This window comes from Zingiber officinale, chromosome 3B (assembly GCF_018446385.1).
Source record: "Zingiber officinale cultivar Zhangliang chromosome 3B, Zo_v1.1, whole genome shotgun sequence".
In the NCBI taxonomy this organism is placed as follows: domain Eukaryota; kingdom Viridiplantae; phylum Streptophyta; class Magnoliopsida; order Zingiberales; family Zingiberaceae; genus Zingiber; species Zingiber officinale.
Window position 1 is genome coordinate 33,291,335 of NC_055991.1, and position 26,945 is coordinate 33,318,279.

Genomic DNA, 26,945 nt, shown 5'->3' on the forward strand with positions numbered 1-26,945 from the left:
TACTAACTACAAATAAAATATTAGATCGACTTGCAGTTAAGTATAAGAGGCTATCTATGACACTCCTATAATATTTTAGATTTATGGATTTTCCATTTGGATCACTATCTAAGGTTATGTTAGTTGTCATTGGTATTTTTATTTCTTTGGTATTTTCCATTCTAAACTTTTTAAATAATTCTTTGATGTATTTTTGTTGCTAAACATAATTTCCTTCATTTGTTTGTTTGATTTGTAATACTAAGAAATAAGTTAGTTTACCAACTAGGCTCATTTTAAATTCTTATTCCATTAATGTTATAAATTCTTATAAAAATTTTGAGTTGGTTGAACAAAAAATTATGTTATCTATATATACTTGGGCTATGAAGATATCTCATTTGACTAATTTTACAAATAGGGTTGGATCAATTTGACCTTGGTTGAACCCTTTGGAAATTAGATAGGAGGTCAACCTTTCATACTAGGCCCTAGGTGCTTGTTAAGATCATACAAGGCTTTCTTTAGCTTAAACACAGGGTCAGGATTGTTGGTGCGGGAAGCATCCGACGATCGAACCTGAATTTTGATAATGGCAAAGGATTCAAAGTTAAGGGTTGTTGTAATCTGACATGGTTGAATGAGTATTTCAGGAAAGTCCTAGCTGCGGTTAGGCAAAGGGAAAAATCCTAGGGGGTGGTAACCCTAGGTCATAGGGGGTGGTAACCCTATGCGGAAAGTCTTGGCAGGTCGATAGCTTCAGGCAAAAGTCCTAGGGTGTGGTAACCCTAGGTGGAAAGTCCTGGTGTCGCGAACCAGGTGAAAGTCTGGACTAGCCGGGAAGCGGATGTCCAACAGAAAGTCCGGAAGCATCGAGTGCTGAGCAAAAGTCCAGTCGATCTGGAGGATCGACTGGCAACAGGTAAATCTCCTGAGTGGAGTAGGTGAGGACGCGTTCTCCGTGCAGCGGGTCGACCTAAGATTTCCGGTTGGAAATCCGAAGTCAGACTCGGACAGTCCGAAGACTGTCAATTCTTCTTTACGATGTTTTGTCTTATTCTAACACTGTCTTGCAGGGGATTTTGCTCGGACTAACCTTTGTTTGCAGGTGAGGAACCTGCTGGAAAAAGGCTGTCCGGGCGCCCGGGATGGATCCGGGCGCCCGGAGGTCCGGGCGCCCGGAACAGGTCCGGGCGCCCGGGACCAAAGTTTATCCCCTGCGCGAAGTTGACACGTGCAGCATCCTGGTTGGCTGGCCACGTCACACTCCAGGCGCCCGGAAGGGATCTAGGCGCCCGGAACATCATATAAAAGAAGGGTCAAGGTGCAGCTTCAAAAAGACAAGAATCTAAGTAATCTCCCTGCGACAAGCTGCTAACGACTCGATCCAGAAAGTGCTGCAACGACACCCCGACAACCCGGAGCTTCGATTTAGTCTTTTGTTGTCGGTATAATCTGTTTACTGCTTTAAATTGTAGTTAATCTGTAATAGTTTTATCGTGCTTATAGTTGTTGCCCACGGAAAGCGATCAAGGATCGCGGGCCTTCGAGTAGGAGTCGCTTTAGACTCCGAACGAAGTAAATCTTCCTGTCTCTCTGTGTTTGTTATTTCTTTATTCCGCTGCGTTTTTACTCGTTTGTTTTACGAATCGAAAGAAATAGCCACGAACGCTATTCACCCCCCCTCTAGCGTGGTCTCGATCCAACAATTGGTATCAGAGTGGAGTCGTTTTGAATTGGTGCAACCACCTTTCAAAACAAATTTTTCTTTCGATTTTATATTTTTCGGAGTCAATTAGAATTTAGCCTTAAAGCTTTATTCTAATTCTTTTATCGAATCGGCTTTTGCCCGAAGTTGGTGCAACACCACTCGAGCTCGTTATTATTACTATTCTTTATTCCCGCACTACTAATCCAAGACGTAGTCTTGGAACATATATTTTTGTTGTTTTTGTTGCATATTACAAATGGCTCAACAAGAGGGGTTCAGTACTGTTCGTCCCCCACTATTCTCCGGAGATGATTTCGGTTATTGGAAGGGAAGAATGGAGACGTATCTGAAGATTCAGTTCGAAACATGGATGATCATTAAGACGGGACTTCAGCTACCTTCCGATGACGACGGCAAACCAACCCCCTGCGAGAAGTGGGACGCCTCTCTAATCAAAAAGGTGGAAGCCGACGCCAAAGCTACCTGCACCCTCCAGTGCGGCCTTACCAAAGAAGAACTCAACAGAGTCGGCCCGTTCTCTTCCGCAAAGGAGCTCTGGGAAAAGCTAGTCGAACTCCACGAAGGCACTAACGACACCAAGGTAAGTAAAAGAGATCTTTTGCTTAATAAATTATATAATCTAAAGATGCAGGAAGGCGAAACGGCAAGTTCTCTACATGCGAGAATCCAAGACATCCTCAATTCTCTTCACGGAATCGGACAGAAGATAGAGAATCGGGACGTCATAAGGTATGTTTTAAACTCATTTCCAAGGAACACATTGTGGGCATCAATGGTAGATGCCTACAAAGTTTCCAAGGACTTGTCTTCAATAAAATTAGACGAATTATTTTGTGAATTTGAACTTCATGAGCAGACTAATGCACAGCCAACCGAGAAAGGTATTGCGTTGGTTGCAGGTACAAGTCGAACACGGGAACCGAGATCACGACGAAGAACAGAACCGGAGTCGGAGGTTGAACCAGACTCAGACGATGAAGACATTGAAATTACAACCGAGCTGGTAAACCTCGTAAAGAAGCTCTACAAAACGAAGGGCTTCAACAAAAGAGATCTAAAAAAGGCAGTAAAAACGAAGGAAGGTTCACAGAACTCAAAGATGAAGTTTGAAGTTACATGCTACGGCTGCAACCAAAAAGGGCACATCAAATCCAACTGCCCTAACCTGAAGGAGGTCAAAAAGCAAAGAAGGAAAAAGGTCCTTAAGGCAACATGGGACGAATCTTCATCGGAGGACGACGACGAGCTCGAACAGACGAGTCTACTCGCATTAATGGCCCGGGACCAAATCGTCGAATCCGGAAGCGAGAGCGAGTCCGAGCAAAGCCACGGATCCGTATCCGTTTCCGAAGGACCAGACCCCGCTGTAAGTATCTCCCGGTTAAACATTTTAGTTAGTTATTTATTGCGCAAATTAGCTAAGTCAAACCTGAAAGTTAAGTCACTTCTAAAGGAAGTATCTGTCCTTAAAGAAGTGGCTGACACTAAAACCTTACCTGACCAGAGTCAGACTGAATTTCCAACTCAAGTTCATAAACTTGAGGAAGAAAATTCAAGTCTAAAAAATCAGGTTAAAGATTTAAAAACTACTTTAGAACGGTTTTCTTTGGGCTCCAAGAACTTGGACTTAATTCTTGGGACACAAAGGGTCATTTACAATAGAACTGGGCTAGGATATAAAAGTAAATATAAATCTTACTTATCCTTAATAAACAAACAAAGTAGTAACACAGCCCAAGCATGGGTCCCCAAGTCCAAATTGATCAATCAAGTTGGACTTGGTCAATACTGGGTCCCGAAGGATCAAATACATTACCTCGATAGACTATATCGAGGCCGTGATCCAGGGGGAGCAAAAAGAAAAACAATAATTCGAAATTAAATTATAAATTAAAAAATTAAATTCAAAATTCGAAATTAAATTATAAATTCAAAAATTAAATTCAAAATTCGAAATTAAAATTATAAATTCAAAAATTAAATTCAAAATTCGAAATTAAATTATAAATTCAAAAATTAAATTCAAAATTCGAAATTAAAATTATAAAAATTATAAATTCAAAAATTAAATTCAAAATTTGAAATTAAAATTATAAATTCAAAAATTCAAAATTCGAAATTAAAATTATAAATTCAAAAATTAAATTCAAAATTCGAAATTAAATTAAAAATTCAAAATTTAAATTCAAAATTTAAATTCAAAAATTAAATTCAAAAATTAAATGAAATTCAAAATTCGAAATTAAATAATTAAATCAAATTAAAAGGAAGGCTCCAGATTATCTGGCACCTCCGAACTTAATATACCCGATAAGGGTAACCAAGAGTAGACCACCCGGCAGGGTAATTGAGGTTAGGTAAAATGGCCTAGGTTTAACTTGACCCACAGTACTGGTGAAATTTTTTGGATGATAGTACGTTAGGGAAGCTTGGGCATCGCATGTCTAGGAAGATATGGCTTCGACCTGGTGGAACTGACCGAAGCTACCCTTAAAATGGATCCTAACTAGTTAGACCAAGGGTTAGTATTAAGTTCAGTGGGTAGGACTATTTGGAAAACCTCGAAGGCATGGTTACTTTAATGAGCTCCGTGTGACTCACCATAGCTCAGAAGTTTATCCAAAGAATGCTTACTTGTTGAACCCAAAGCTAAACCTGAATCTAATACAAAGTTAAACCAGACCTTTGAATTCAACAATAATTCATCTCACATCAATTATAGGATTCCCTGATTGACAATTTAGATCGGGTGAGATGACTAAGCAAACTAAATTTTAAATCTTACTTAAAGTTAAGTTAAACATCCTTCAAAATCAAATTAATTCAAATATCTCCAACCTAAACAGTGTTAATCAAGTTAAATTTATAATAATAATAATAAAAATAAAAAAATAAAAAAACTTTAAAACACTTTTCTAAAACAATTGCAACAATATGACCAATTATTGTTAACTAAACATATAGAGGTGAATATCATTAAAACAAAAATTTCATAAAACTATAAAGACTATCAGCTAGAATATCATAAAATAAAAATTTCAATTGATAATATAAGTTCAATAAATCTAACAAAAAACCCAATTCATCACTCAAGGACTAAACATATAGAGGTGAAGCATCATTTTGTAAGGGATCATGTAGCTAAGGGTGATATTATACTCAACTATGTTGAGTCAAAATCAAATCTAGCTGACATTTTCACAAAACCCTTACCTGAACTTGAGTTCAGCTCACTTAGAAGACAAATAGGCATGTGTTGGGTAGAATAGATACTATAACTTTATATTCTTTATTTTTTTTATAACTTCTAGGCAAAATTGATTTACCAAAATCCCCACTTTAGTAGACTTTCGAAAGTTGGATTTAGTTTAGGATTGTACCCTTAGAAATCATGTTCCTCCAGGACTCAGCCAGAGCATCTCACAAACACCTAGGTTTACCTTGATTGTGTTTGTAAAACATAGAACGGTGTGAGATGCATAGGGTACAGCCTGGACTCAAGAATGCTTATTTCTGTGCATCAATATGAGTCTGGGCATTAAATACATAATTAACAGTAATCAAATCAAGTCTTCCAGCCTTAGTCAAATCTAACTGGATCAATTGACTTGACTTGACTAACCAAGTGAACACTGTTGCCCTCTAGGCAATCAGCAAGTAGCTAAATGGTTAGACAGTTGGTGGAGGCAATATTAAAGTTTAAGCATGTTTGTACTTAAGGGCTCTGATACCTGATCAAAACCAAATCTTGACTCATGCTTGGACTTTAGAACACCGAAACCTTACTAAAACTAAATTAAGGTTATCTCTTCTCCTTTGCCTTAAGTATTCCTGAAATTTATCTCAAAAACATTCCTTACTCAAAAACATTCCTTAAACAGTTTTATCAAAATTTTCTCCAAACTTAACTTTCAAATATTTTCTTCTTTGAAAATTTTTTTTAAACCCTTTTGAAAATTCATTAAGTTGTTAAAGCTTTAAAAATTATTTTTCCTTGCAAATTTATTTGAAAATCACTGAAGTTGAAACTTGTATTTTGAAAATAAATTCTAAGGTGTTGTCCTTCACTTCCCTTGCCCAAGTTAAAATGTTTTTAATTCTGTCTTGAAAATTAAGTTTTTCAAAACTAGCTCATTTTTGATATATGGCAAAGGGGGAGAGTAGAGAAATTCAAAGTAGAGAAATTCTAAAGAAAAAGGAAACCCTGTATTAAGGGGGAGCTTCACAAAAAGTTTACAAAAAGTTTAAGTGTTAGCTTAAGTTAGGCGTTCATTTGAATTTAGATACTTAAGCTTGCTTAATATACTTATGCATTTGTTTTTTCACTTAACTTTGAATCTGGGTTGCCATAATCAAAAAGGGGGAGATTGTTGGTGCGGGAAGCATCCGACGATCGAACCTGAATTTTGATAATGGCAAAGGATTCAAAGTTAAGGGTTGTTGTAATCTAACATGGTTGAATGAGTATTTCAGGAAAGTCCTAGCTGCGGTTAGGCAAAGGGAAAAACCCTAGGGGGTGGTAACCCTAGGTCATAGGGGGTGGTAACCCTATGCGGAAAGTCTTGGCAGGTCGATAGCTTCAGGCAAAAGTCCTAGGGGGTGGTAACCCTAGGTGGAAAGTCCTGGTGTCGCGAACCAGGTGAAAGTCTGGACTAGCCGGGAAGCGGATGTCCAGCAGAAAGTCCGGAAGCATCGAGTGCTGAGCAAAAGTCCAGTCGATCTGGAGGATCGACTGGCAACAGGTAAATCTCCTGAGTGGAGTAGGTGAGGACGCGTTCCCCGTAGAGGGAACAGTAGGCGTCGGGTCGACCTAGGATTTCCGGTTGGAAATCCGAAGTCAGACTCGGACAGTCCGAAGACTGTCAATTCTTCTTTACGATGTTTTGTCTTATTCTAACACTGTCTTGCAGGGGATTTTGCTCGGACTAACCTTTGTTTGCAGGTGAGGAACCTGCTGGAAAAAGGCTGTCCGGGCGCCCGGGACCAAAGTTTATCCCCTGCGCGAAGTTGACACGTGCAGCATCCTGGTTGGTTGGCCACGTCACACTCCAGGCGCCCGGAAGGGATCCAGGCGCCAGGAACATCATATAAAAGAAGGGTCAAGGTGCAACTTCAAAAAGACAAGAATCTAAGTAATCTCCCTGCGACAAGCTGCTAACGACTCGATCCAGAAAGTGCTGCAACGACACCCCGACAACCCGGAGCTTCGATTTAGTCTTTTGTTGTCGGTATAATCTGTTTACTGCTTTAAATTGTAGTTAATCTGTAATAGTTTTATCGTGCTTATAGTTGTTGCCCACGGAAAGCGATCAAGGATCGCGAGCCTTCGAGTAGGAGTCGCTTTAGGCTCCGAACGAAGTAAATCTTCCTGTCTCTCTGTGTTTGTTATTTCTTTATTCCGCTGCGTTTTTACTCGTTTGTTTTACGAATCGAAAGAAATAGCCACGAACGCTATTCACCCCCCCTCTAGCGTGGTCTCGATCCAACAAGGATGATATATACTTTCAAACTCAGGTGATTGACCTACATAAACTTCTTCTTTTATCCATTTAAGAAGGCGGATTTAACATCCATCTGATAAAACTTAAATCCTTTATGAGTTGCATAGCTAAGTAGTATTCAAATAGACTCAAGTATGACTACTGGAGTATATGTTTCATTATAGTTAAGTCTCTCTACTTGACTAAACCTTTTAGCTACCAGTCTAACCTTATTTATAACAATTTTCCCATTTTCACTTAATTTATTTCTAAACATCCATTTTGTTTCTATTACCTTTTTATTATTATGTAATTGTACTAAATCTTAGACTTCATTTCTTTCAAACTGGGCTAGTTCTTCCTGCATGGCTATGATCCAATTTGGACGAAGAATGGATTTTTCTACTTTTTTAGGTTCAATTTTAGAAATCAAAGATATTTGACTTAGATTTCTGAAAGATAATCTAGTCTGAACTCTTAGGTCTGGATTACCTATAATTTATTCAATTGGGTGATCTAAACTAACTCTTATTATTCTAGGCTCAGTTTGTGGTTGTTCATTTTCTTGTGGTTAATTTTATTCAATTTCATATTTGTTTATTGGATTTTCACTTTCTCCCCCTAGATTTGTGCTAGCTCTAGCGAAATCATTGGTTGGTATTAAGATTGAGTTGAGTTAGATTCTCTAGAGTTAGTAATTTCATCAAATTTTACATTGGTTGTTTCCTCAATTGTTAGAGTAGTTTTATTGTAAACTCTATATCCTCTATAGTTTAGGGAGTACCCTACAAAGATTCTATTTTTTATTTTTAAGGTAAATTTTTTCTAAATATTTTTTTGTGTTTAATATGTAAACAGGACATCCAAATACTTTAAAGTATTTAATATTAGGTAATTTATTATAGTAAATTTTAAATGGGGTTTTATTATATTTCTTATTTATTGTTGTTCTATTTTGTGCATAGTAGACTGTGCTAATAGCTTCTGCCTAGAAATATTTAGGTAATTGATATTATTAAGCATTATTCTAGTGACTTCTTAGAGAGTTCTATTTTTTATTTCTATTATTCCATTTTGTTGAGGTATATAAGGATATGAGAATTCTTGATGGTACTCATTTCTAAGTAGAATTTAGTAAACATATAATTTTTAAATCCCCATCGTTATCACTCATAATTCTTTTGATTTTTGAGTCTTTTTCATTTTCAATTTATTTACAAAAATTACTAAATATTTCAAATATTTTGTGTTTATTTTTTAAGAATTTTATCCCAGTAAATCTTGAGTAATTATCAATTATTACTAGACAGTATAAGTTTTCATTAATAAATTTAATCCTATGTAAGCCAAATAAATCTAAGTGTAATAATTCAAATGTTGAATTAGTTTAAATTTGATTAGTTGGTTTGTGGATTGATTTGGTCTATTTTTCTTTGACAAGTATTACAAATTATTGAGTCTAAGTTAGATAATTTTGGTAGTCCTCTAAGTCATTTAATTTGATGAGGCTTCTAAAATTAGTGTGGAACATTCTTCTATGCCACAGTTAGATTTTCTCTTTTTGTGTCAGTACTACAACAAATATGATTTTTCGTAACGCGTCATCAATAACACACAATTAGGACCTTCCGTTAATAATGATTTTTACGGTGCGCCAAATTAAATGTGTTATGGATAATATTATATTTTTATAAATAACAATATATAAACATAATACGTTGTCAAATATACTTTTAACCATATGTATTGAACGCCGTTGAAATTAAATATTAATAGCGAGCAAAAATGATCTATTAAAAATATATTTTTTAAAATAAATTTTTAATAGCGATCGAAATCATGTTGTTAAAAGATTTTGTTTAAGCGCCCAAAATTACCTCCCCGACCCCAATTATTTTATTATTATTTTTTTTAATCGCGATCGCACACCCCGTCACATTTTTTGTAAACCTAAAACTCCTCTCCGCAGCTTCTCGTTTTCTCTCCGTAGCGATCTTTTCTCTCACAGACAAGGGGGCCATTGACGAGGAGGCCGACGATGAGGAGGTCGCCACCGCTGGCTGCTCAAGAGGTGCTTCTCCTCTCCGCAGCTTCTCCTTTCCTCTCTGCAGCAATCTTCTTCTGTCGCCGACAAGGGGCCACCAACGAGGAGGCCGACGACAAGGAGGTCGCAAGGACCGGCTGCTCAAGAGGTGGCCCCTGCCTCACCAGCGCGTGAGGCAGTCGTTGCCTCGCCAAGCAACGAGCGACCGTTTCTTGTGTAGGCTGTTCGCGAGCGGCTAAGGAAGAAGAGCACACTGAATGATCGATTAAACAAGTTAGTCAAATGCTCAGTTTTGGCTTGTAGTGCAAGGTGGTCTTATATTCAGCCTACAAGTTGCAGGCAAGTTCACAGCTGTAGCAAGAGAATCCATTGATGCGGTTTCTGCAATTCATAAATGCTCAAAAAAGTGTCACTTTTGATTTCGTCTCTCTTCTACTCTTCTTTAGGTGATTGAATGAACGAAAACTATCAGTTTTCTTCAATCGAGTTGTTTGTGGATCCTTTTAAACAAAATTACGTCTACTAGATTTGATCGAATCCAGGACTTCTCTAAAATGGTTAATGTATAATATTTCTTTGAAATGACAGTGACTGTGAAAAGAGAATCAAGAAAGATAAGATCCAATCATTTCATAATGTTAGTGTGGTCTATCGATAGTAAACAACTTCCGTTTATAGTAGAAATTCAAGCTTATTTAGAGATAGAATAAACGTTGAATCACATAAGAAGTCCTTTAGTGTCTATTAATCATTTGCACAAATGATTGTTCCCCACTTCACTTAGTAATCTAGTTATGGTGTCCGTTCTTGAAGGCAATGGATTCTTGTATATCTGAAATTAAACAATGGTCGAGTAGAGTTATAAGCTCTGTAGCTAGGAGTGGTAATGATGTTTTATTTGTCTTTCTAGTTGATATGCCCCACTAAAAAAATCAGCAATCAAAGCTTGAATACCTGCCACTATTTGGATTACTCACTCAATAAATCTTGTATTTAATTTATACTATCAATTGTCTAGTCCCATAACATATGTGCCACAATTTAAGAATTGCTCAAACCAAAGAGTAATAAATATAAGCACTTTCTTTCTGAAACTATTATGTCTTGTATGTGATAATATGCTCAATTTGTGGTTAACTGAGATGCAAGCCATCTATTCAACTCAGAAGAATTTTACCAGAATTAGTCTTACTAATTATTTTGTTTATCCAATATCCATTATGACTGCAGAATCCATCAAGTATTCCTCTTGCGTCAAATTCTAGGCTTTCACCGCTTCCTTCAAAACCTACTGGTTTCTACAACGATTATGGAACAATAGTTGATATTCCACTTGATACATCAAATGTAAGTGCAAATTTCAGGGTACTATATTGTTAATGAAAGCCAACATATGAATCAGTAAACTGAGTGTCCATTTGAGGATGACATAAAGTTATTAGGAGTTCGAATGTGCTTATGTGCTTTTCAAATATATAATTTTTGCATGAAAAAGTCATTTGTCATTGATATGTAGAGTTGCAGAAACATTTGTTATAAAGATTGCATCTTCTTGATGTCATAATCGTGCTTGTCTGATGTATCTTTACAGTTCCTGTTAAGAGTATTTTTCTGTAATGCTCTCATAGTTCTGTGTTTTCATATAGGCTTTGAAGTAAAAGGAGAGGGAAAATCAAGGAAGAACAGTTAAATAAGAGGGAAAAGGTATATTTATGATCTAAATGCCAACACGAGAGACTCATTGATAGGCAGAAAACTCAAGTCAATATATTGAGAGACTCATTGATAGGCAGAAAACTCAAGTCAATATATTGATCTTCTGCCTTTCTTATTGTCATTTTTGCCGAATGAGAATTTATTCTGTCATCTTTTTTTATCTTTGCCGAACTATAAAATTTATCATGTTTCATGACTATGATAGAGAGGACCTATTGACTCATTGTTTTATTTGATAACAGTATTTTTGCTACATCCATATATTTGTTTAATTCAGTTTTGTTTTTTATAGGAATTTAAACGCAGAGAAGATGCAGCAGCATGTGGTATGATTTTCCTGGATCCTGGTTTTCTATTTTTTTTGACACACTGATCTTCAGCTGTATTCTTTTACTTCATAGAATTGGAATTGTGATAGTCGAACCCATCTTTGTTAGCTAGAGCCCTAGAGTCAATCATTTGATAATTGTATTTTGGACTTGTTGTATCATATTCTATATAAATAAAGGCATTTGGTTTTTGGTTATTATACTTACTTGTATTGGTGCCAAATAAACTAAGTATAATAACGTCCTTGAGTAGAAAGTTCTCACCTATATCAATCGGTTAGTTGAACCGATAGTGAGATGATATAGGGAACACTACTCTTAATCATTCCTAGTCGAGTATTAACATTCATGGACAATGTTAATGCAATAAGACTAGCATGTAGGTCAATTCGATGACTTGATCTCACAAGTCATGGATATAGAGATATCAAGTTGACACATGGGTATGCATTGGAGAATGTATACTGAATGATCCGCCATGAGAAAGTATCATGGATCATTATATGAGTGTCATAATATTTTTCATGTGGCTATTAGTATGACTACTAGTCCTTAGACCTGAAGTCACCATGATTCCCTACATAAGGAGTTATGTACTTTGGTTTCGTCAAACGTCACCCGTAATTGGGTGGACTATAAAGGCGATTACTGGGTATGTAACAAATTATGCGGAGGGATGTGAGTGATGTAGATGAGATCTATCCCTCCTTTATGACGGGAGAGACATCGGTATTCTTGATAGAGTGAGATCACGAAGTGCATGGCCATGCCCAAATGAGTCAATATGAGATATTGAGCTCATTTGATTGAGTGTGTCTACTTGGAGTTCAAGATTTAGATTGATTAGAGGATGACACGGTCTATGCCTCACATTGATCAATCTAGATGTCTAGGATAGAAGGACACTTGTCATATATTGTGAGGAGTCACAATTAGTAGTCACAAGGTGATGTTGGATCTCAACATTCTTGTAACTTGGGTAGTAATGATGTATTGCTAGATACCGCTCATTACTTATGTTTCTAAATGAGTTTAGGGGCATTGCCAACGTTACAAGAACCTATTGGGTCACACACAAAGAACAAGTGGATGGAGATTAGGTTCATATGATGAACCAAGAGGATTAGATTCATTTGATGAATCAAATTGGATTAAGAGTAATCCTAATTGGGCTAATTGAGTTGGACTCAAGTTGATTCATGTGTTCAATGAGTCTAATTTAGATTATGACTTATTGAATCAATTTAATTAAATGAATTAGATTCATTATATTAAATTGGCTTGAATTAAATGATTGGATTAGATCAACCATGAGAGAGATTAAGCCAAGTTTGACTTGACTTAAGAAGAAGATGAAAAGTCAAATTTGACTTGACTTTATGCCACCTCATTGGTGAGTTGACATTAAGTGGACCAATGATGATGCTCCACATCATGATGGTTACTTAAGTGAAGTGTCACCTCATAGGAGTTACCAAGAGTTGTGACTCTTGGTATCCCATGGAGGTTACAAACCACTTAATTAGATGAAAAGAGTTTCATTTTGCAAGGGTAACTCTTATTTTCAAGTGATCTTCCTCCTCCTAAGCTCTCTTCATGCTCCTTCTCTTCTCTTGGTCGTGGGTTTCAAGCAAGGGAGAAGAAAGGATAGTGAATCTAATCCAAGAAGAAAGGTTAGTGAAAGTCACATAGAGATTTTAGAGGAGTGTGTTCTCTTCTTTTCCTTTCTTCTTCTTCCAATCCTACCCGAGAGCCTTAGAGAGTGCTAGCACACTTGTGGTGCTCTCTTCTCCATCCTTGAGTGTTAGAGAACACATCTTGTTCGTGTGGATATCACTAGAGAGTTGTCTACATTGAGAACTTCGAGATCCGGCGTACCGTTGGACGAGCGAGATTTGCGAGGGCACGCTTCAAAGGTATAAAATATTTTTCCTTTGTAGATCTACTGTAGATCATAGTTTTAAACTCGTACTCGTATTTTCGAAAGTTTTTTTCGCACGAGATCTTGTGGCATGGGTGATTCGGGGTTTCCGCGACGCGAAAACGTGGTTTTCGCGGCCCGATAACCCAACAGTAGTATCAGAGTCACGTGCGAAGCGAGTACGAGTTTAGATTCATATTTTTAATGAAAAATATAGATCTGTAAACTTTCTGTAAATTCATGTTTTTATAGTTTTAATGGGTATTTTTCTCGTAGAAGCGAAGCACAAGTGTTTAGACACTTGTAGGCTTCGACTACCGAGAAGAATTTTTCAAAACGGCAATGTTTCGCCCCAAAATTTTTTTAGGACAGCGGGTTTAGGCGCTGTTAGATCGCAAAGGAACCCTCGCGATGGTTAGATCGTGGGTAGGGGCGCTGCCACTGGCCCCGCAAGGGTATTTGTTCCGCGATTGCGCTCGAAAACGCTAAACGGGACCGCCGGAAAAAATTTACTCATAAAATTGTAAAAATTATGAAAATTACAGAAAATTATGAAAAATATATAATTTAGAATTATATATTTATTTTGTGATAGTCATGGCCCAAAAGACCCAATTGGATTGGAATAAATGTGTTGTAATTCATAATACGGCCTGCGTGCCATTATGTGATGTGCGAGTTGTATTTATTTTATTTTTATTTTATTCGCGACCTGCGCGTCGTGCCTTTCTCTTATATTCTGGTTGTAAATTAGATTTAGACTCGAATGTAACTCGAGTTTCAAAATTCTAATGTACAAAATTGGAGCTATGGAAGGTCCACTCGAGACGGAGTTACGAGGAGGGCGCGTGCAACACAAGGTGGTCAAAGGACGGAGCTTGAGAAGTTGTTGACATTAGGTTGACCATCCGATCTTCTCATTGGCTTGAGAAGATCGTAGTAGGGCCATGACATAATCACAAAATTTAATTAATTGCTTTTGTGTGTATGTGATGCATGCTAGTTAATTAAGTAATTAATTAGTGCCTAGCGATTAGATTAGATCTAAATCGTGCACATGATGCACCCTTCGATTAGATTAGATCTATCGAGTATATGATACGCATCATCGTTTAGATTAGATCTAAAATGCGTCAACTCGTAATGTCTACCATGCCGTGATACCTACCACTACCTCGATCGCATGTTGTTGAATCTGCCAAAGCAGACCAACACATACTATCTTGGTAGGGTACGGAGGGACAATCTTGGTCCCGCTTATCAACGCATAGGTGAGTACAACTCAATTAGATTGAGTATTTCTAGTTTACTCGGTTGGATCGAGTACAACTATAGGCATTCTTCCAACGGTTGGAAAGGTAGGTCAAAATCACGTTTATATTAACTCTCGGGCGTATTAGCCAAAGCTAACTCGAGTTTTAATATCAATGCGGATCTTGATCCTATAAACAAGAGTTGCATAGAGATGTAATTGGTAATCGTTACCTACCGATTATACTAAGTCTTGGGCGTATTAGCCAAAGCTAACTCAAGGGTTAGTATGATGTGGATCTTGTCCCACATGAATTATAGAATTCAATGGGAGCATCATTGAGTTAAAGGCCTAATTAAATGATTAAGAATATGATACTTATTTTTGCATTTATTTCTGTTGTAGAATTGCCATGACGTCAAACACGAACATCTTCTCTTTGCGTTCTGTCCTTAAGAAGGACAAGCTCAACGGAGCAAATTTCCTGGACTGGTACAGGAATCTGAGAATAGTTCTCACCCAAGAACGTAAATTGTACATTCTGGAGCAGCCTATTCCGGAGGCTCCTCCTGCCACTGCTACGCGAGCAGACCGAGATGCTTACGAGAAGCATCAAGATGACACATTAGATGCGTCCTGTCTTATGCTTGTGACCATGAACTCTGTGCTTCAGAAGCAACATGAGTTGATGGACGTTTACGATATGATTGAACATCTTTGTCACCTATATCAAGGACAAGCAAGGCACTGGAAGAGGAACTCCAAAGAATACCTGGAAGACCTTACGAAGAAGAGAAATAAGATTTATACTTCAGGTATACATGTTATAGAAGTCAACCTCTCTATTTCTTCATCGTGGGTATTAGATACCGGATGTGCTTTGCACATTTGTACTAATGTACAAGCGCTGAGAAATAGCAGGGCATTGACGAAGGGTGAGATAGACTTACGAGTAGGCAATGGAGCACGGGTTGCTGCTATTGCTGTAGGAACTTACCATCTATCTCTGCCCTCTGGGTTTGTACTAGAATTAGATGATTGTTGTTATGTGCCTGCCTTAACAAAGAACATTATATCTGTTTCTTGTTTGGACAAGAAAGGTTTTTCGTTTATAATAAAGAACAAATGGTGTTCCGTCTATTTAAACGAAATGTTCTATTGTAGTGCATCTCTGATGAACGGACTCTATATTCTAGACCTTGAGAGCCCTATTTATAACATAAATACCAAGAGGTTTAAGTCAAATGACATGAACCAAACCTACCTCTGGCACTGTAGTTTAGGTCATATAAATGACAAGCGTTTATCCCAGCTCCATAAGGATGGTTTGCTGGACTCATTTGATTTCGAATTATATGAGATATGCGAGTAATGCCTACGAGGCAAGATGACCAAGACTCCCTTTAGAGGGCACAGCGAAAGAGCGACTGATTTGTCAGGACTCATACATAGTGATGTATGTGGCCCTTTCAATGTCGCTGCTAGAGGCGGTTATAGGTACTTCATCACATTTACTGATGACTTCAGTAGATATGGTTATGTGTACTTGATGACACATAAGTCTGAATCCTTTGAAAAGTTTGGAACACCACAGTGGAATGGTGTATCCGAAAGGAGGAATCATACCCTATTAGATATGGTACAATCGATGATGAGTCACACAGATCTTCCGACATACCTTTGGGGCTATGCTCTAGACACGACAGCTTTTATACTCAACCGAGTTCCATCCAAGGCCGTGATAAAGACACCATATAGGATATGGACTGGGAGAGATGCCCAGGTGTCTTTCATGAGTATTTTGGGTTGTGAGGCTTACGTTCGACGTCAAGTCTCAGACAAGTTAGGACCCAAATCCGACAAATGCTACTTTATTGGATATCCCAAGGAAACTAAGGGATATTACTTCTACATTCCCAGTCAGCACAAGGTAGTTGTGGCAAAGACTGGGGTCTTTCTAGAAAGGGACTTTGTTTCTAGAAAGACTAGTGGGAGCGCGTTCGATCTTGAAGAAGTTCAAGATGCGAACAATAGCACTGATGCCTCGATGGAAGTTGAACTGGAATCATAAAGTGTTGTGGATGATGTTGTTCCACAAAGAGTTGAGGAACAACAACCAGTTCAAGTAGACATACCTCTTCGCAGGTCTGATAGGGTACGTCGTCAGCCTGAGAGATACTCATTTCTCTTGTCTGACAATGATGACGTTGTGCTCATAGATGATGAGCCTACCACCTATCAGGAAGCTGTGATGAGACCAGATTCCCAGAAATGGCTAGAGGCCATGAGATCCGAAATGGAATCCATGTACACCAACCAAGTATGAACTTTGGTTGATCCACCTGAAGGGGTAAAATCCATTGGGTGTAAGTGGGTCTTTATGAGAAAGACTGACATGGATGGACTTATCTATAAGGGTCGGTTGGTAGCTAAAGGTTTCAAGCAGATTCATGGTATTAACTATGATGAAACCTTTCCTCTAATAGCGATGTTTAAGTCCATTCGGATCATGCTTGCTATTGCAGCTTACCACGATTACGAGATCTGGCAGATGGACGTTAAAATCGCGTTTCTGAATGGAAACCTACTCGAGGATGTGTACATGATACAACTTGAGGGTTTTGTAGATCCAAAGCATACTAGCAGAGTATGCAAGCTGCATAGGTCCATTTATGGACTAAAGCAAGCTTCTCGGAGCTGGAATCTTCGATTCGATGATGCAATCAAACAGTTTGGTTTCATCAAGAACGAAGATGAGCATTGTGTCTACAAGAAGGTTGTAGGAGATATAGTTGTCTTCCTCATATTGTATGTGGATGACATACTACTCATTGGGAAGGACATCCCGTTGCTTCAGTCTGAGCTTAGGAGTTGTTTCTCAATGAAGGACTTAGGTGAGACATCCCGCGTTCTAGGGATACGATCTATAGAGATAGATCTAAGAGATTGCTTGACTTAAGTCGAGTACATATATTGACAAGGTACTCCTTCGGTTTGCCATGCGGAACTTGAAGGGATTTGCCGATATCACATGACGTGAGTCTTTCGAAGACTCAAGGTCCCTCTTCTAGAGAGGTGAGAGACCGCATTGATCAGATCCCTTATGCCTCAGCCATAGGATCGATCATGTACGCCATGCTATGTACTCGACCTGATGTCTCGTATGCTTTGAGCATGACGAGCAGATATCAGTCAGATCCAGGTGAAAGTCACTGGATAGCGGTCAAGAATATTCTTAAGTACTTAAGAAGGATTAAAGAATATTTCTTGATATATGGAGGCAATGATGAGCTAGCTGTAAAGGGTTACAGTGATGCTAGCTTCCAGACCGACCAGGATGACTATAGATCGCAGTCGGGGTTCGTATTTTGCATTAATAGTGGTGCTGTGAGCTGGAAGAGTTCGAAGCAGGACACAGTAGCTGATTCTACGACAGAGGCCGAGTATATTGCTGCATCAGAGGCAGCAAAGGAGGCAGTTTGGATTCGCAAGTTCATCACTGAACTTGGGGTGATTCCTAGCATTGCTGACCCTATTGAGCTCTATTGTGACAACAATGGAGCTATAACACAGACGAAGGAACCTCGCTCACACCAGCGGACCAAACACATACTACGACACTTCCATCTCATTCGAAAGATCATTGAGAGAGGAGATGTGAAGATTTGCAGAGTACCTACAGAGGCTAATATCGCAGATCTCTTGACCAAGGCTTTGGCACAGAGGAAGCATGATGGTCACACTAGGTCATTGGAGCTTAGAGCATACACTGATTGACACTAGTGCTAGTGGGAGATTGTTAGCTAGAGCCCTAGAGCCAATCATTTGATGATTGTATTTTGGACTTGTTGTATCATATTATATATAAATAAAGGCATTTGGTTTTTGGTTATTATACTTACTTGTATTGGTGCAAAATAAACTAAGTATAATAACGTCATTGAGTAGAAGGTTCTCACCTATATCAATCGGTTAGTTGAACCGATAGTGAGATGATATAGGGAACACTACTCTTAATCATTCCTAGTCGAGTATTAACATTCAGGGACAATGTTAATGCAATAAGACTAGTATGTAGGTCAACTCGATGACTTGATCTCACAAGTCATGAATATAGAGATATCAAGTTGACACATGGGTATGCATTGGAGAATGTATATTGAATGACCCGCCATGAGAAAGTATCATGGATCGTTATATGAGTGTCATATACTTTCTCATGTGGCTATTAGTATGACTACTAGTCCTTAGACCTGAAGTCACCATGGTTCCCTACATAAGGAGTTATGTACTTTGGTTTCGTCAAACGTCACCCGTAATTGGGTGGACTATAAAGGCGATTACTGGGTATGTAACAAATTATGCGGAGGGATGTGAGTGATGTAGATGAGATCTATCCCTCCTATATGACGGGAGAGACATCGGTATTCTTGATAGAGTGAGATCACGAAGTGCATGGCCATGCCCAAATGAGTCAATATGAGATATTGAGCTCATTTGATTGAGTGGGTCTACTTGGAGTTCAAGATTTAGATTGATTAGAGGATGACACGGTCTGTGCCTCACATTGATCAATCTAGATGTCTAGGATAGAAGGACACTTGTCATATATTGTGAGGAGTCACAATTAGTAGTCACAAGATGATGTTGGATCTCAACATTCTTGTAACTTGGGTAGTAATGATGTATTGCTAAATACCGCTCATTACTTATGTTTCTAAATGAGTTTAGGGGCATTGCCAACGTTACAAGAACCTATTGGGTCACACACAAAGAACAAGTGGATGGAGATTAGGTTCATATGATGAACCAAGAGGATTAGATTCATTTGATGAATCAAATTGGATTAAGAGTAATCCTAATTGGGCTAATTGAGTTGGACTCAAGTTGATTCATGTGTTCAATGAGTCTAATTTAGATTATGACTCATTGAATCAATTTAATTAAATGAATTAGATTCATTATATTAAATTGGCTTGAATTAAATGGTTGGATTAGATCAACCATGAGAGAGATTAAGTCAAGTTTGACTTGACTTGAGAGGAAGATGAAAAGTCAAGTTTGACTTGACTTGAGAGGAAGATGAAAAGTCAAGTTTGACTTGACTTTATGCCACCTCATTGGTGAGTTGGCATTAAGTGGACCAATGATGATGCTCCACATCATGATGGTTACTTAAGTGAAGTGCCACCTCATGGGAGTTACCAAGAGTTGTGACTCTTGGTATCCCATGGAGGTTACAAACCACTTAATTAGATGAAAAGAGTTTCATTTTGCAAGGGTAACTCTCATTTTCAAGTGATCTTCCTCCTCCTAAGCTCTCTTCATGCTCCTTCTCTTCTCTTGGTCGTGGGTTTCAAGCAAGTGAGAAGAAAGGAGAGTGAATCTAATCCAAGAAGAAAGGTTAGTGAAAGTCACATAGAGATTTTAGAGGAGTGTGTTCTCTTTTTTTCCTTTCTTCTTCTTCCAATCCTACCCGAGAGCCCTAGAGTAGCACACTTGTGGTGCTCTCTTCTCCATCCTTGAGTGTTAGAGAACATATCTTGTTCGTGTGGATATCACTAGAGAGTTGTCTACGTTGACAACTTCGAGATCCGGCGTACCGTTGGACGAGCGAGATTTGCGAGGGCACGCTTCAAAGGTATAAAATGTTTTTCCTTTGTAGATCTACTGTAGATCATAGTTTTAAACTCGTACTCGTATTTTCGAAAGTTTTTCTTCGCACGAGATCTAGTGGCATGGGTGATTCGGGGTTTCCGCGACGCGAAAACGCGGTTTTCGCGGTCCGATAACCCAATATCTTTTTCTTGCCGTTGCGTAGAGCTCTTCTTCTTTTAATAGAAGCACACTTCCTTTTGAAAAAGAGAGATTGAAGATTTTTTTCAAAGTGTTTGTCATAAATTATACCTAAAGTTGGCATGTAAGTGTTAATTATTTTTAGTGTGAGCCACTGCATAGCAATGTTAATCATGCCTATTGGTTCATTCTTTTATGTGTTAAAAAAGAACAACTATGCCAGTTGAAGCTCCCGAATAATCAATTCAAATGTTTTTACTCTCTAGAAATTTCCATTTTGGTGTTTGTTCATGTGTTTAAACATTTCTTTGAGAAGTCTCACTTATATCTTTTCTTTATTTGGTGATAAACACACGTGTAGTTGCATTGTTCAAGAAAATGAATATTGGCTCATTGAATATTGTAGACTTTTTCAGTTATTTTTATTTTATTTATAACACATCTGTGTTTTTCTTATAAAAAAATTACTTTAAAAGATTGATTATGTTATCTGAAGGATGAATTCATTTCCAATTATTGATATACCGTTGTTTATCTTGTTGAAGCAGCGGCATCTGAGTTTGTAGTAACTTTCTTTTTTAGTACCTATGCAAGTTTCTTTGCTGTCCCTATTTAAGTTTAGTATGTATTTATAACTTTGTTTTTAGTCCCTATTCAGGTTTAATTTTCCTATTAAGTAGACTTCTGTGTTTCTTTGCAGTGACCTATTATACAATTATTTAATAAGAAGCTTTCCTCCTTGGGTTAATCAGTAGAATCTACCATCCTATGTGGAACACAGGAATTTTCTTGATCATATAAAAATCAATTAATCCTAGCATTGTTTTAGAAAATTTTATCCAATAACTAGGAAATGGTTTAGTTAGTTTCTCTATGTTTCTTCATGTCTTTTCTCTTAATCTCAAGATAATTTTATCTAGGAACTTGGTGACAAATAACTTTATTATTAGTGCTTTTAAACCGGTACTTCCTTAATATATAAAAAAATGTTCCAAGTGTTGTGCTTTTTTTTTGTATACTGTAATTTTTGTTTAAAGTCATTTTTCTTATGTTCAATGATCTAAGCACCAAATTGCCTTTGGAGTTAAAATGTCTTCAATGTTATATCCCAAATCAATATAATTCCTAAATCATTTTTCTTATGTTGTGTTTATATTTGTCATAATCTTATATTTTTTATCAAATAATTCCAAATTAATATTTTCATTCTATTTCTTGCTTGGTTATTCTCTTCACAAGGCCTTGATAAATAGTATTTTTCTGTCTCTTGGCCAGAAACTCCTAGATAAGATGAAGACTAAGATGGAAGTCTTGAGAGTAGCATGAACATTAGTGGCTAGTGAAACACTATTGGATGCATATCAGATTGAAGTAGTGTTGGAATATTATTGACAATGATGTCTTTGATTGTTAGTAATTCATGAATTTTGTAGTTGATTTAGAGAAGTTTATGAACTTTGTAAAATGATTATTAGATGAATACAATTTATGTATTCAAATTTTAATTTTATTTTATAATTTTTATTTCTATTTTCAATGATGTATGAATTGTGATAATGTTTAAATTTTAAATTTATATTATAAATTTTAAATAAATATTAGTAATAATTATATGATATTTTAATTGCATTATGCGCTACGAATATACTTAACTGTGGTGTACATTGCACGCTATGAATGTTGTTAATCGCGGTAAGCAATGCACGTTGTGAATGTTGTTATCGTGGTGTGCTGCGAATGCCGTTAATTGCAGCGTGTGACACGTGCTACGAATTTCATTAACTGCAATGTGCAGTGTGTGCTGCGAATGTCATTAATCGTGGCGCGCGTCGCATGTTGTGAATGCTCTTAACTACAACATGCAGCGCTCGATGTCGATGTCTTTTGACTTTCAACAGCTTGTAGTTGTGCAACGTCCGATGTGCACTGTAGATAACATAATTGTACGTTGTAGAAAGTTATATTTGTTGTAGTGAAGTAACACTTAAATGAGAAGCTAGCTAGGTTAATTGTATAATTGTTATTATTTCTAAGTCCTTTTAATTTTATTGTAGGGTCTTTCATATGTTTAATTAAACATTCAATGGATATAAACCTAATTTTATATTCTGAATCACACAATTGACTAACACTGAGTAAGTTAAATTTGAAATTTTCAATAAGGAGTACTTTATTAATAATAAAATTAGATTCTAGTTCAATGCAACCTATTCTAATTACTTTTAGTTTGCCGTTGTTTCCAAAGACAATTATTTCTAGTCTTTTGAAGGTTAATTTTGTGAATATTGTTTGATCCTCGGTCATACGTCAGGAGCAATCATTGTCCAATATCCGTTTAGATTCCTAAAAAATAGGGGAAACAAACTTTTAGCTCAAGTGTAAACTTTGATTTTGATTTTAATTTGATTTATTTTAGTTTATTTTAATTTATCTCACCCGTCTAAGTTTTCAAATAAAGAGATACAACATGTCAAACATAATTGCATAATTAATTTTTTTTTTATGAAAAGTAAATTTACGCTAGGTGTACCTTATGGATGACCTGTAACGAGTGACGTTGTGGAACTTCGCCTCTATTTGTATCCATGCCGAGCTCCTCAAGATAACTCCTTGAGTATAAGCCTCTTATTCGGAAGTTACTAGCCACGAGCGAAGAAGAGAGATCAAGAGGAAGAGGAAGAGAAGCACAAAAGGAAGAGATTTCTTTCTTGTGGCGGTCACGACAACAAGGGGAAGGGGCATCCCCTTATTGGCGGCGGTGAAGAGAGAAGGGGAGAGGGAGAGGAGAAGAGAAATTGGGTTAAGGTATTTCAAAAATCTTACAAACCAATTAATGATCTCATGTGTATAATTTTCTCTCAACCATATCAATATATAGCTCTCATTAATGAGTTGGATTAGAAAGCCCAAATCTAACCTATTATCTTTTAACCAAAAATTAGCTCATTAACCCCTTGGTTTGGATTAGAAAGCCTCTTACACTCGTTAATTGCTCAGACAATTGCCATGAAATGAATACTGGAGTTGATGATTATTTTCTAGGTCCAGGGGTCTTTTAATAGTCTCTGAAAATCTTATTCAAGGTTAGAAGACACCTTCAACAGGCTAGAAGGCACCTCCAGTGAGGCGCTAAAGGATAAAGCTTTATCCTTTGACAACGACAATATTTGCCTGGTCGAAGGCGCCTTCAAGTGGTTGAAGGCGCCTTCTATGGTGGGTTGAAGGCGCCTTCACATTGAAAGGCGCGGAGGCATTTTTAACTCCTTTGAGGGCGCCTCCAGCAACTTTGTTTTGGCTCTCTTGCCGCTCTGATCACTTGGATGAGTTCGGCCAACTGAAATAGGACTCACTTGAACCCATTTTTCGGCCTTCTCCTCGAGAAAACTTCCTCCCCGGCTTCTCGTCCCTCGAATCGCCGCGTGCGCCCTTCTCGTCCGCAGGTGTACTCTTCCGCAACACCTCGTCCCTCGGATGCACCAAACTCGTCGACTCTTTTCCTGTGCCATCCTTCTCACTAGCTGCATCTTCCGCTCGACTTCCTGTGCTCCTAAGCTCCTGCATACTTAGACACAAAGATCAAATACTAACAGGACATAACCTGACTTGGTTGATCATTTCAAAACTACCACGGGGTTCCAACACCCACTTGGCCTAATGGCAATAACCATGGTGTCCTAAATCGTAAGTATGAACGTGACTCTCAAACTTGCTTTGTGATTGAGTCTTTGTCAAAGGATCTACTAGGTTCCTTTTAGTTAGAATTTTCTTGAATTGTATTTCTTTTCTACTAATGATTTCCCTTTAATATAAATACTAATCTAGACTGGGATTTGGAATTATCCTTGTCCGTCTAGAAACTGACATCTGTATATCCGCGTATGATCATATCACCATCTCCATAAACTAAGAACATATCCTTATTTCTTCTTAAGTACTTAAGCATCATCTTGATAGCCACCCAATGATTCAATCTTGGATCTGATTAGTATCTACTTGTAACACTCAGAGCATACGATACGTCAGGCCTACTACATAACATAACATACATGATAGATCCTATTACGGACGCATAAAATATCTTATCCTTGCAAATTCTCTCGTCTTCTGTGTGTGGACACATAGATTTCGAAAGGTAAATTCCATGCCTCATAAGTATGAAACCTTTCTTGAATTCAGACATATTAAACCGTTTTAGCACTCTGTCTATATATATTGACTGTGAATGACCAAGCAACCTTTTTGATCTATCTCTATAGATTTTCATCCCGAGGATGTAAGTTATTTCTCCTATGTCTTTCATGGAGAATGTTTTAGACAATCAAACTTTAACTGACTGTAAAACTGGTAGATCGTTTCCTATGAATAATATGTCATCAACATATAATATTAGGAATATGACCATACTCCCACTAACCTTTTGAAACACACAAGATTCGTTTGGATTTTGTGAAAAATCAAATTCTTTGATCGCCTCATCAAAATGGATATTCCAACTCCTATATGCTTGTTTCAGTCCATAAATGGACTATTGAAGCTTGCATGCTTTATTCTTGTTAACAGATGTGAAACATTCGGGTTGTGTCCTCGAGCAGTTTTCCGTTAAGCAAAGCTATTTTCACATCCATTTGGCATATCTCATGATCATGATGAGTTGATATATCCAGGAGTATCCGAATAGATTTAAGCATAATTACAGGTGAAAAAGTTTCATCATAATCAATCCCTTACCTTTGACGATAGCCTTTCGCTACCAACCTTGCCTTGTAGGTAATTACATTAGCATCCATGCCGGTTTTCTTCTCGAAAACCCACTTGCACCCTATAGGCGTTATGCCTTCAAGTGGGTCCACCAAATTCAAAACTTGGTTTTCGTACATAGAATCCATTTTCGGCTTCATGACTATAAGCCACTTGTCCTTTTTTAAACTATTCAGATTCTCTTTGTAATTAGCAGATTCCTCATCTTCAATGAGTAATATATCATTCGATTCTCTTACAAGAGATCCATATCTCTCAGAAATATTGCGTGTCCTACTTGATCTGTGAGGAGGTTGTGTCATAATTAGTTGTGGTTCTTAACTAGGCATCTCGTTAGTATTTATTTGAGTCTCTTTTACTTCATCAAGTTCAACCAAACTCCTATTTGCTTCCTGTAAGAGAAATTCTTTCTTTAGGAAGGTAGCATGCTTTGAAACAAGTTCCTTTAGTTCCAAGGGGTGATAGAATTAGTAACCTTTAGTTTCCTTAGGGTATCCAATAAATAAATACTTATCAGACCTATTATCCAACTTGTCGATATAGTTCTCTTCACACAAGTAGGACTTTCCCATATTTTCAAATAAGATATGAGGGGTTTCTTCTAATCCATACCTCATATGGAGTAGTTGAGATTGCCTTTGTCAAGACTCTATTTAGCAAGTAAACAACTATCATGAATACATAACTCCAAAAGATTTTGGGAGGATTTGCACGATCCACCATTGACCTAACCATGCCCAATAAGATTTGGTTACGTCTTTCTGATACACCATTATGTTATGACATATATGACGGAGTCCCTTGAGACAATATACCATTAATCCTTAGATAATCTTGAAATTCTTAGCTTAAATACTCACCACATCGATCGAATTGAAGTATCTTGATATTTTTACCAAGTTGTTTCTCTACTTCATTTTTGAATTCTTTAAACTTTTCAAATGCTTCAGACTTATATTTCATTATATACACATACCCATAATGAGAGTGATCATCAATAAAAGTAATGAAGTAGTTATAACCTCCTAGTGCATGAGTTGACATTGGTCCATATACATCAGTATGTACGAGCCCAAGCAACTCATTAACTCATTCACCCTTTTCAGAAAATGGTAACTTTGTCTTCTTGCCTTTTAAACATGAATCGCATGTAGCAAATATATCTAATTCAAATAATTTGAGAACTGTAATATTTTACAATTCAGATATGCGTTTCTTGCTTATATGACCAAGGAAACAATGCCACGAGTAAAAGGTGTTGGCGCAGCGGGGCCGACAAGAGGGGTGTGAATTGCCTGAAATAGAAAAATAAAACTCTTTCCCGATCCTTGGACATAGACTAGAAACGCAATTAAAAACAGAATTAACAACTTAAAGAAATATGTAAAAGGCCACTATTTACTTGGTTACGACCTAATTGGTTGTTAATCCAAGGCGGTTGAAAAGTTCACTAGGAATCTCCTTCTCTGAAGGTGGAGAAGCCTTTTACACACACTGAAAGCTCAGAAATAATTAGGAAAGTGATTATAGAAGTTGTTGTACTATTTCCTAGCTCCAGGGGCCTTTTTATATCTCCTGAAAATCCTATCCATAGTTTGAGGGCACCTCTAAAGAGCTTAGAGGGCGCCTTCAGTGAGGCACCAAGGGATAGAGTTTTGTTCCTTGACAACGGTCAATTTTACTGGTTGAAAACGCCTTCCATGCTTACGGAGGGCACCTTCCATGCTCACGGAGGGTGCCTTCCATGCTTATGAGAGACGCCTTTCGCCTGAAGGTGGCAGAGGCGCGCGAGTGCCTTGGAGGCAGCTTCAACTCCTGTTGAGGGTGCCTCTAGCAGTCTTCATCAGCTTCTTTCGCTCTTCTGCTGCTCTGATCTCCTGGGTGGTTGCGACCAACCGAAATATAGCTCACCCAAACCCAATTTCTGGCCTTCTTCTT

General features: G+C 37.6%; 1 long non-coding RNA gene across 1 annotated transcript; it reads left to right on the forward strand.

Annotated features, from left to right (window-relative positions):
- Window positions 1–10,460: 10,460 nt before the first annotated feature.
- On the forward strand, window positions 10,461–11,445 carry LOC121968193. Its single transcript, XR_006107989.1, has 3 exons — window positions 10,461–10,582; window positions 10,882–10,939; window positions 11,244–11,445. It is a non-coding gene; the product is annotated as an uncharacterized LOC121968193 (long non-coding RNA).
- Window positions 11,446–26,945: the final 15,500 nt, after the last annotated feature.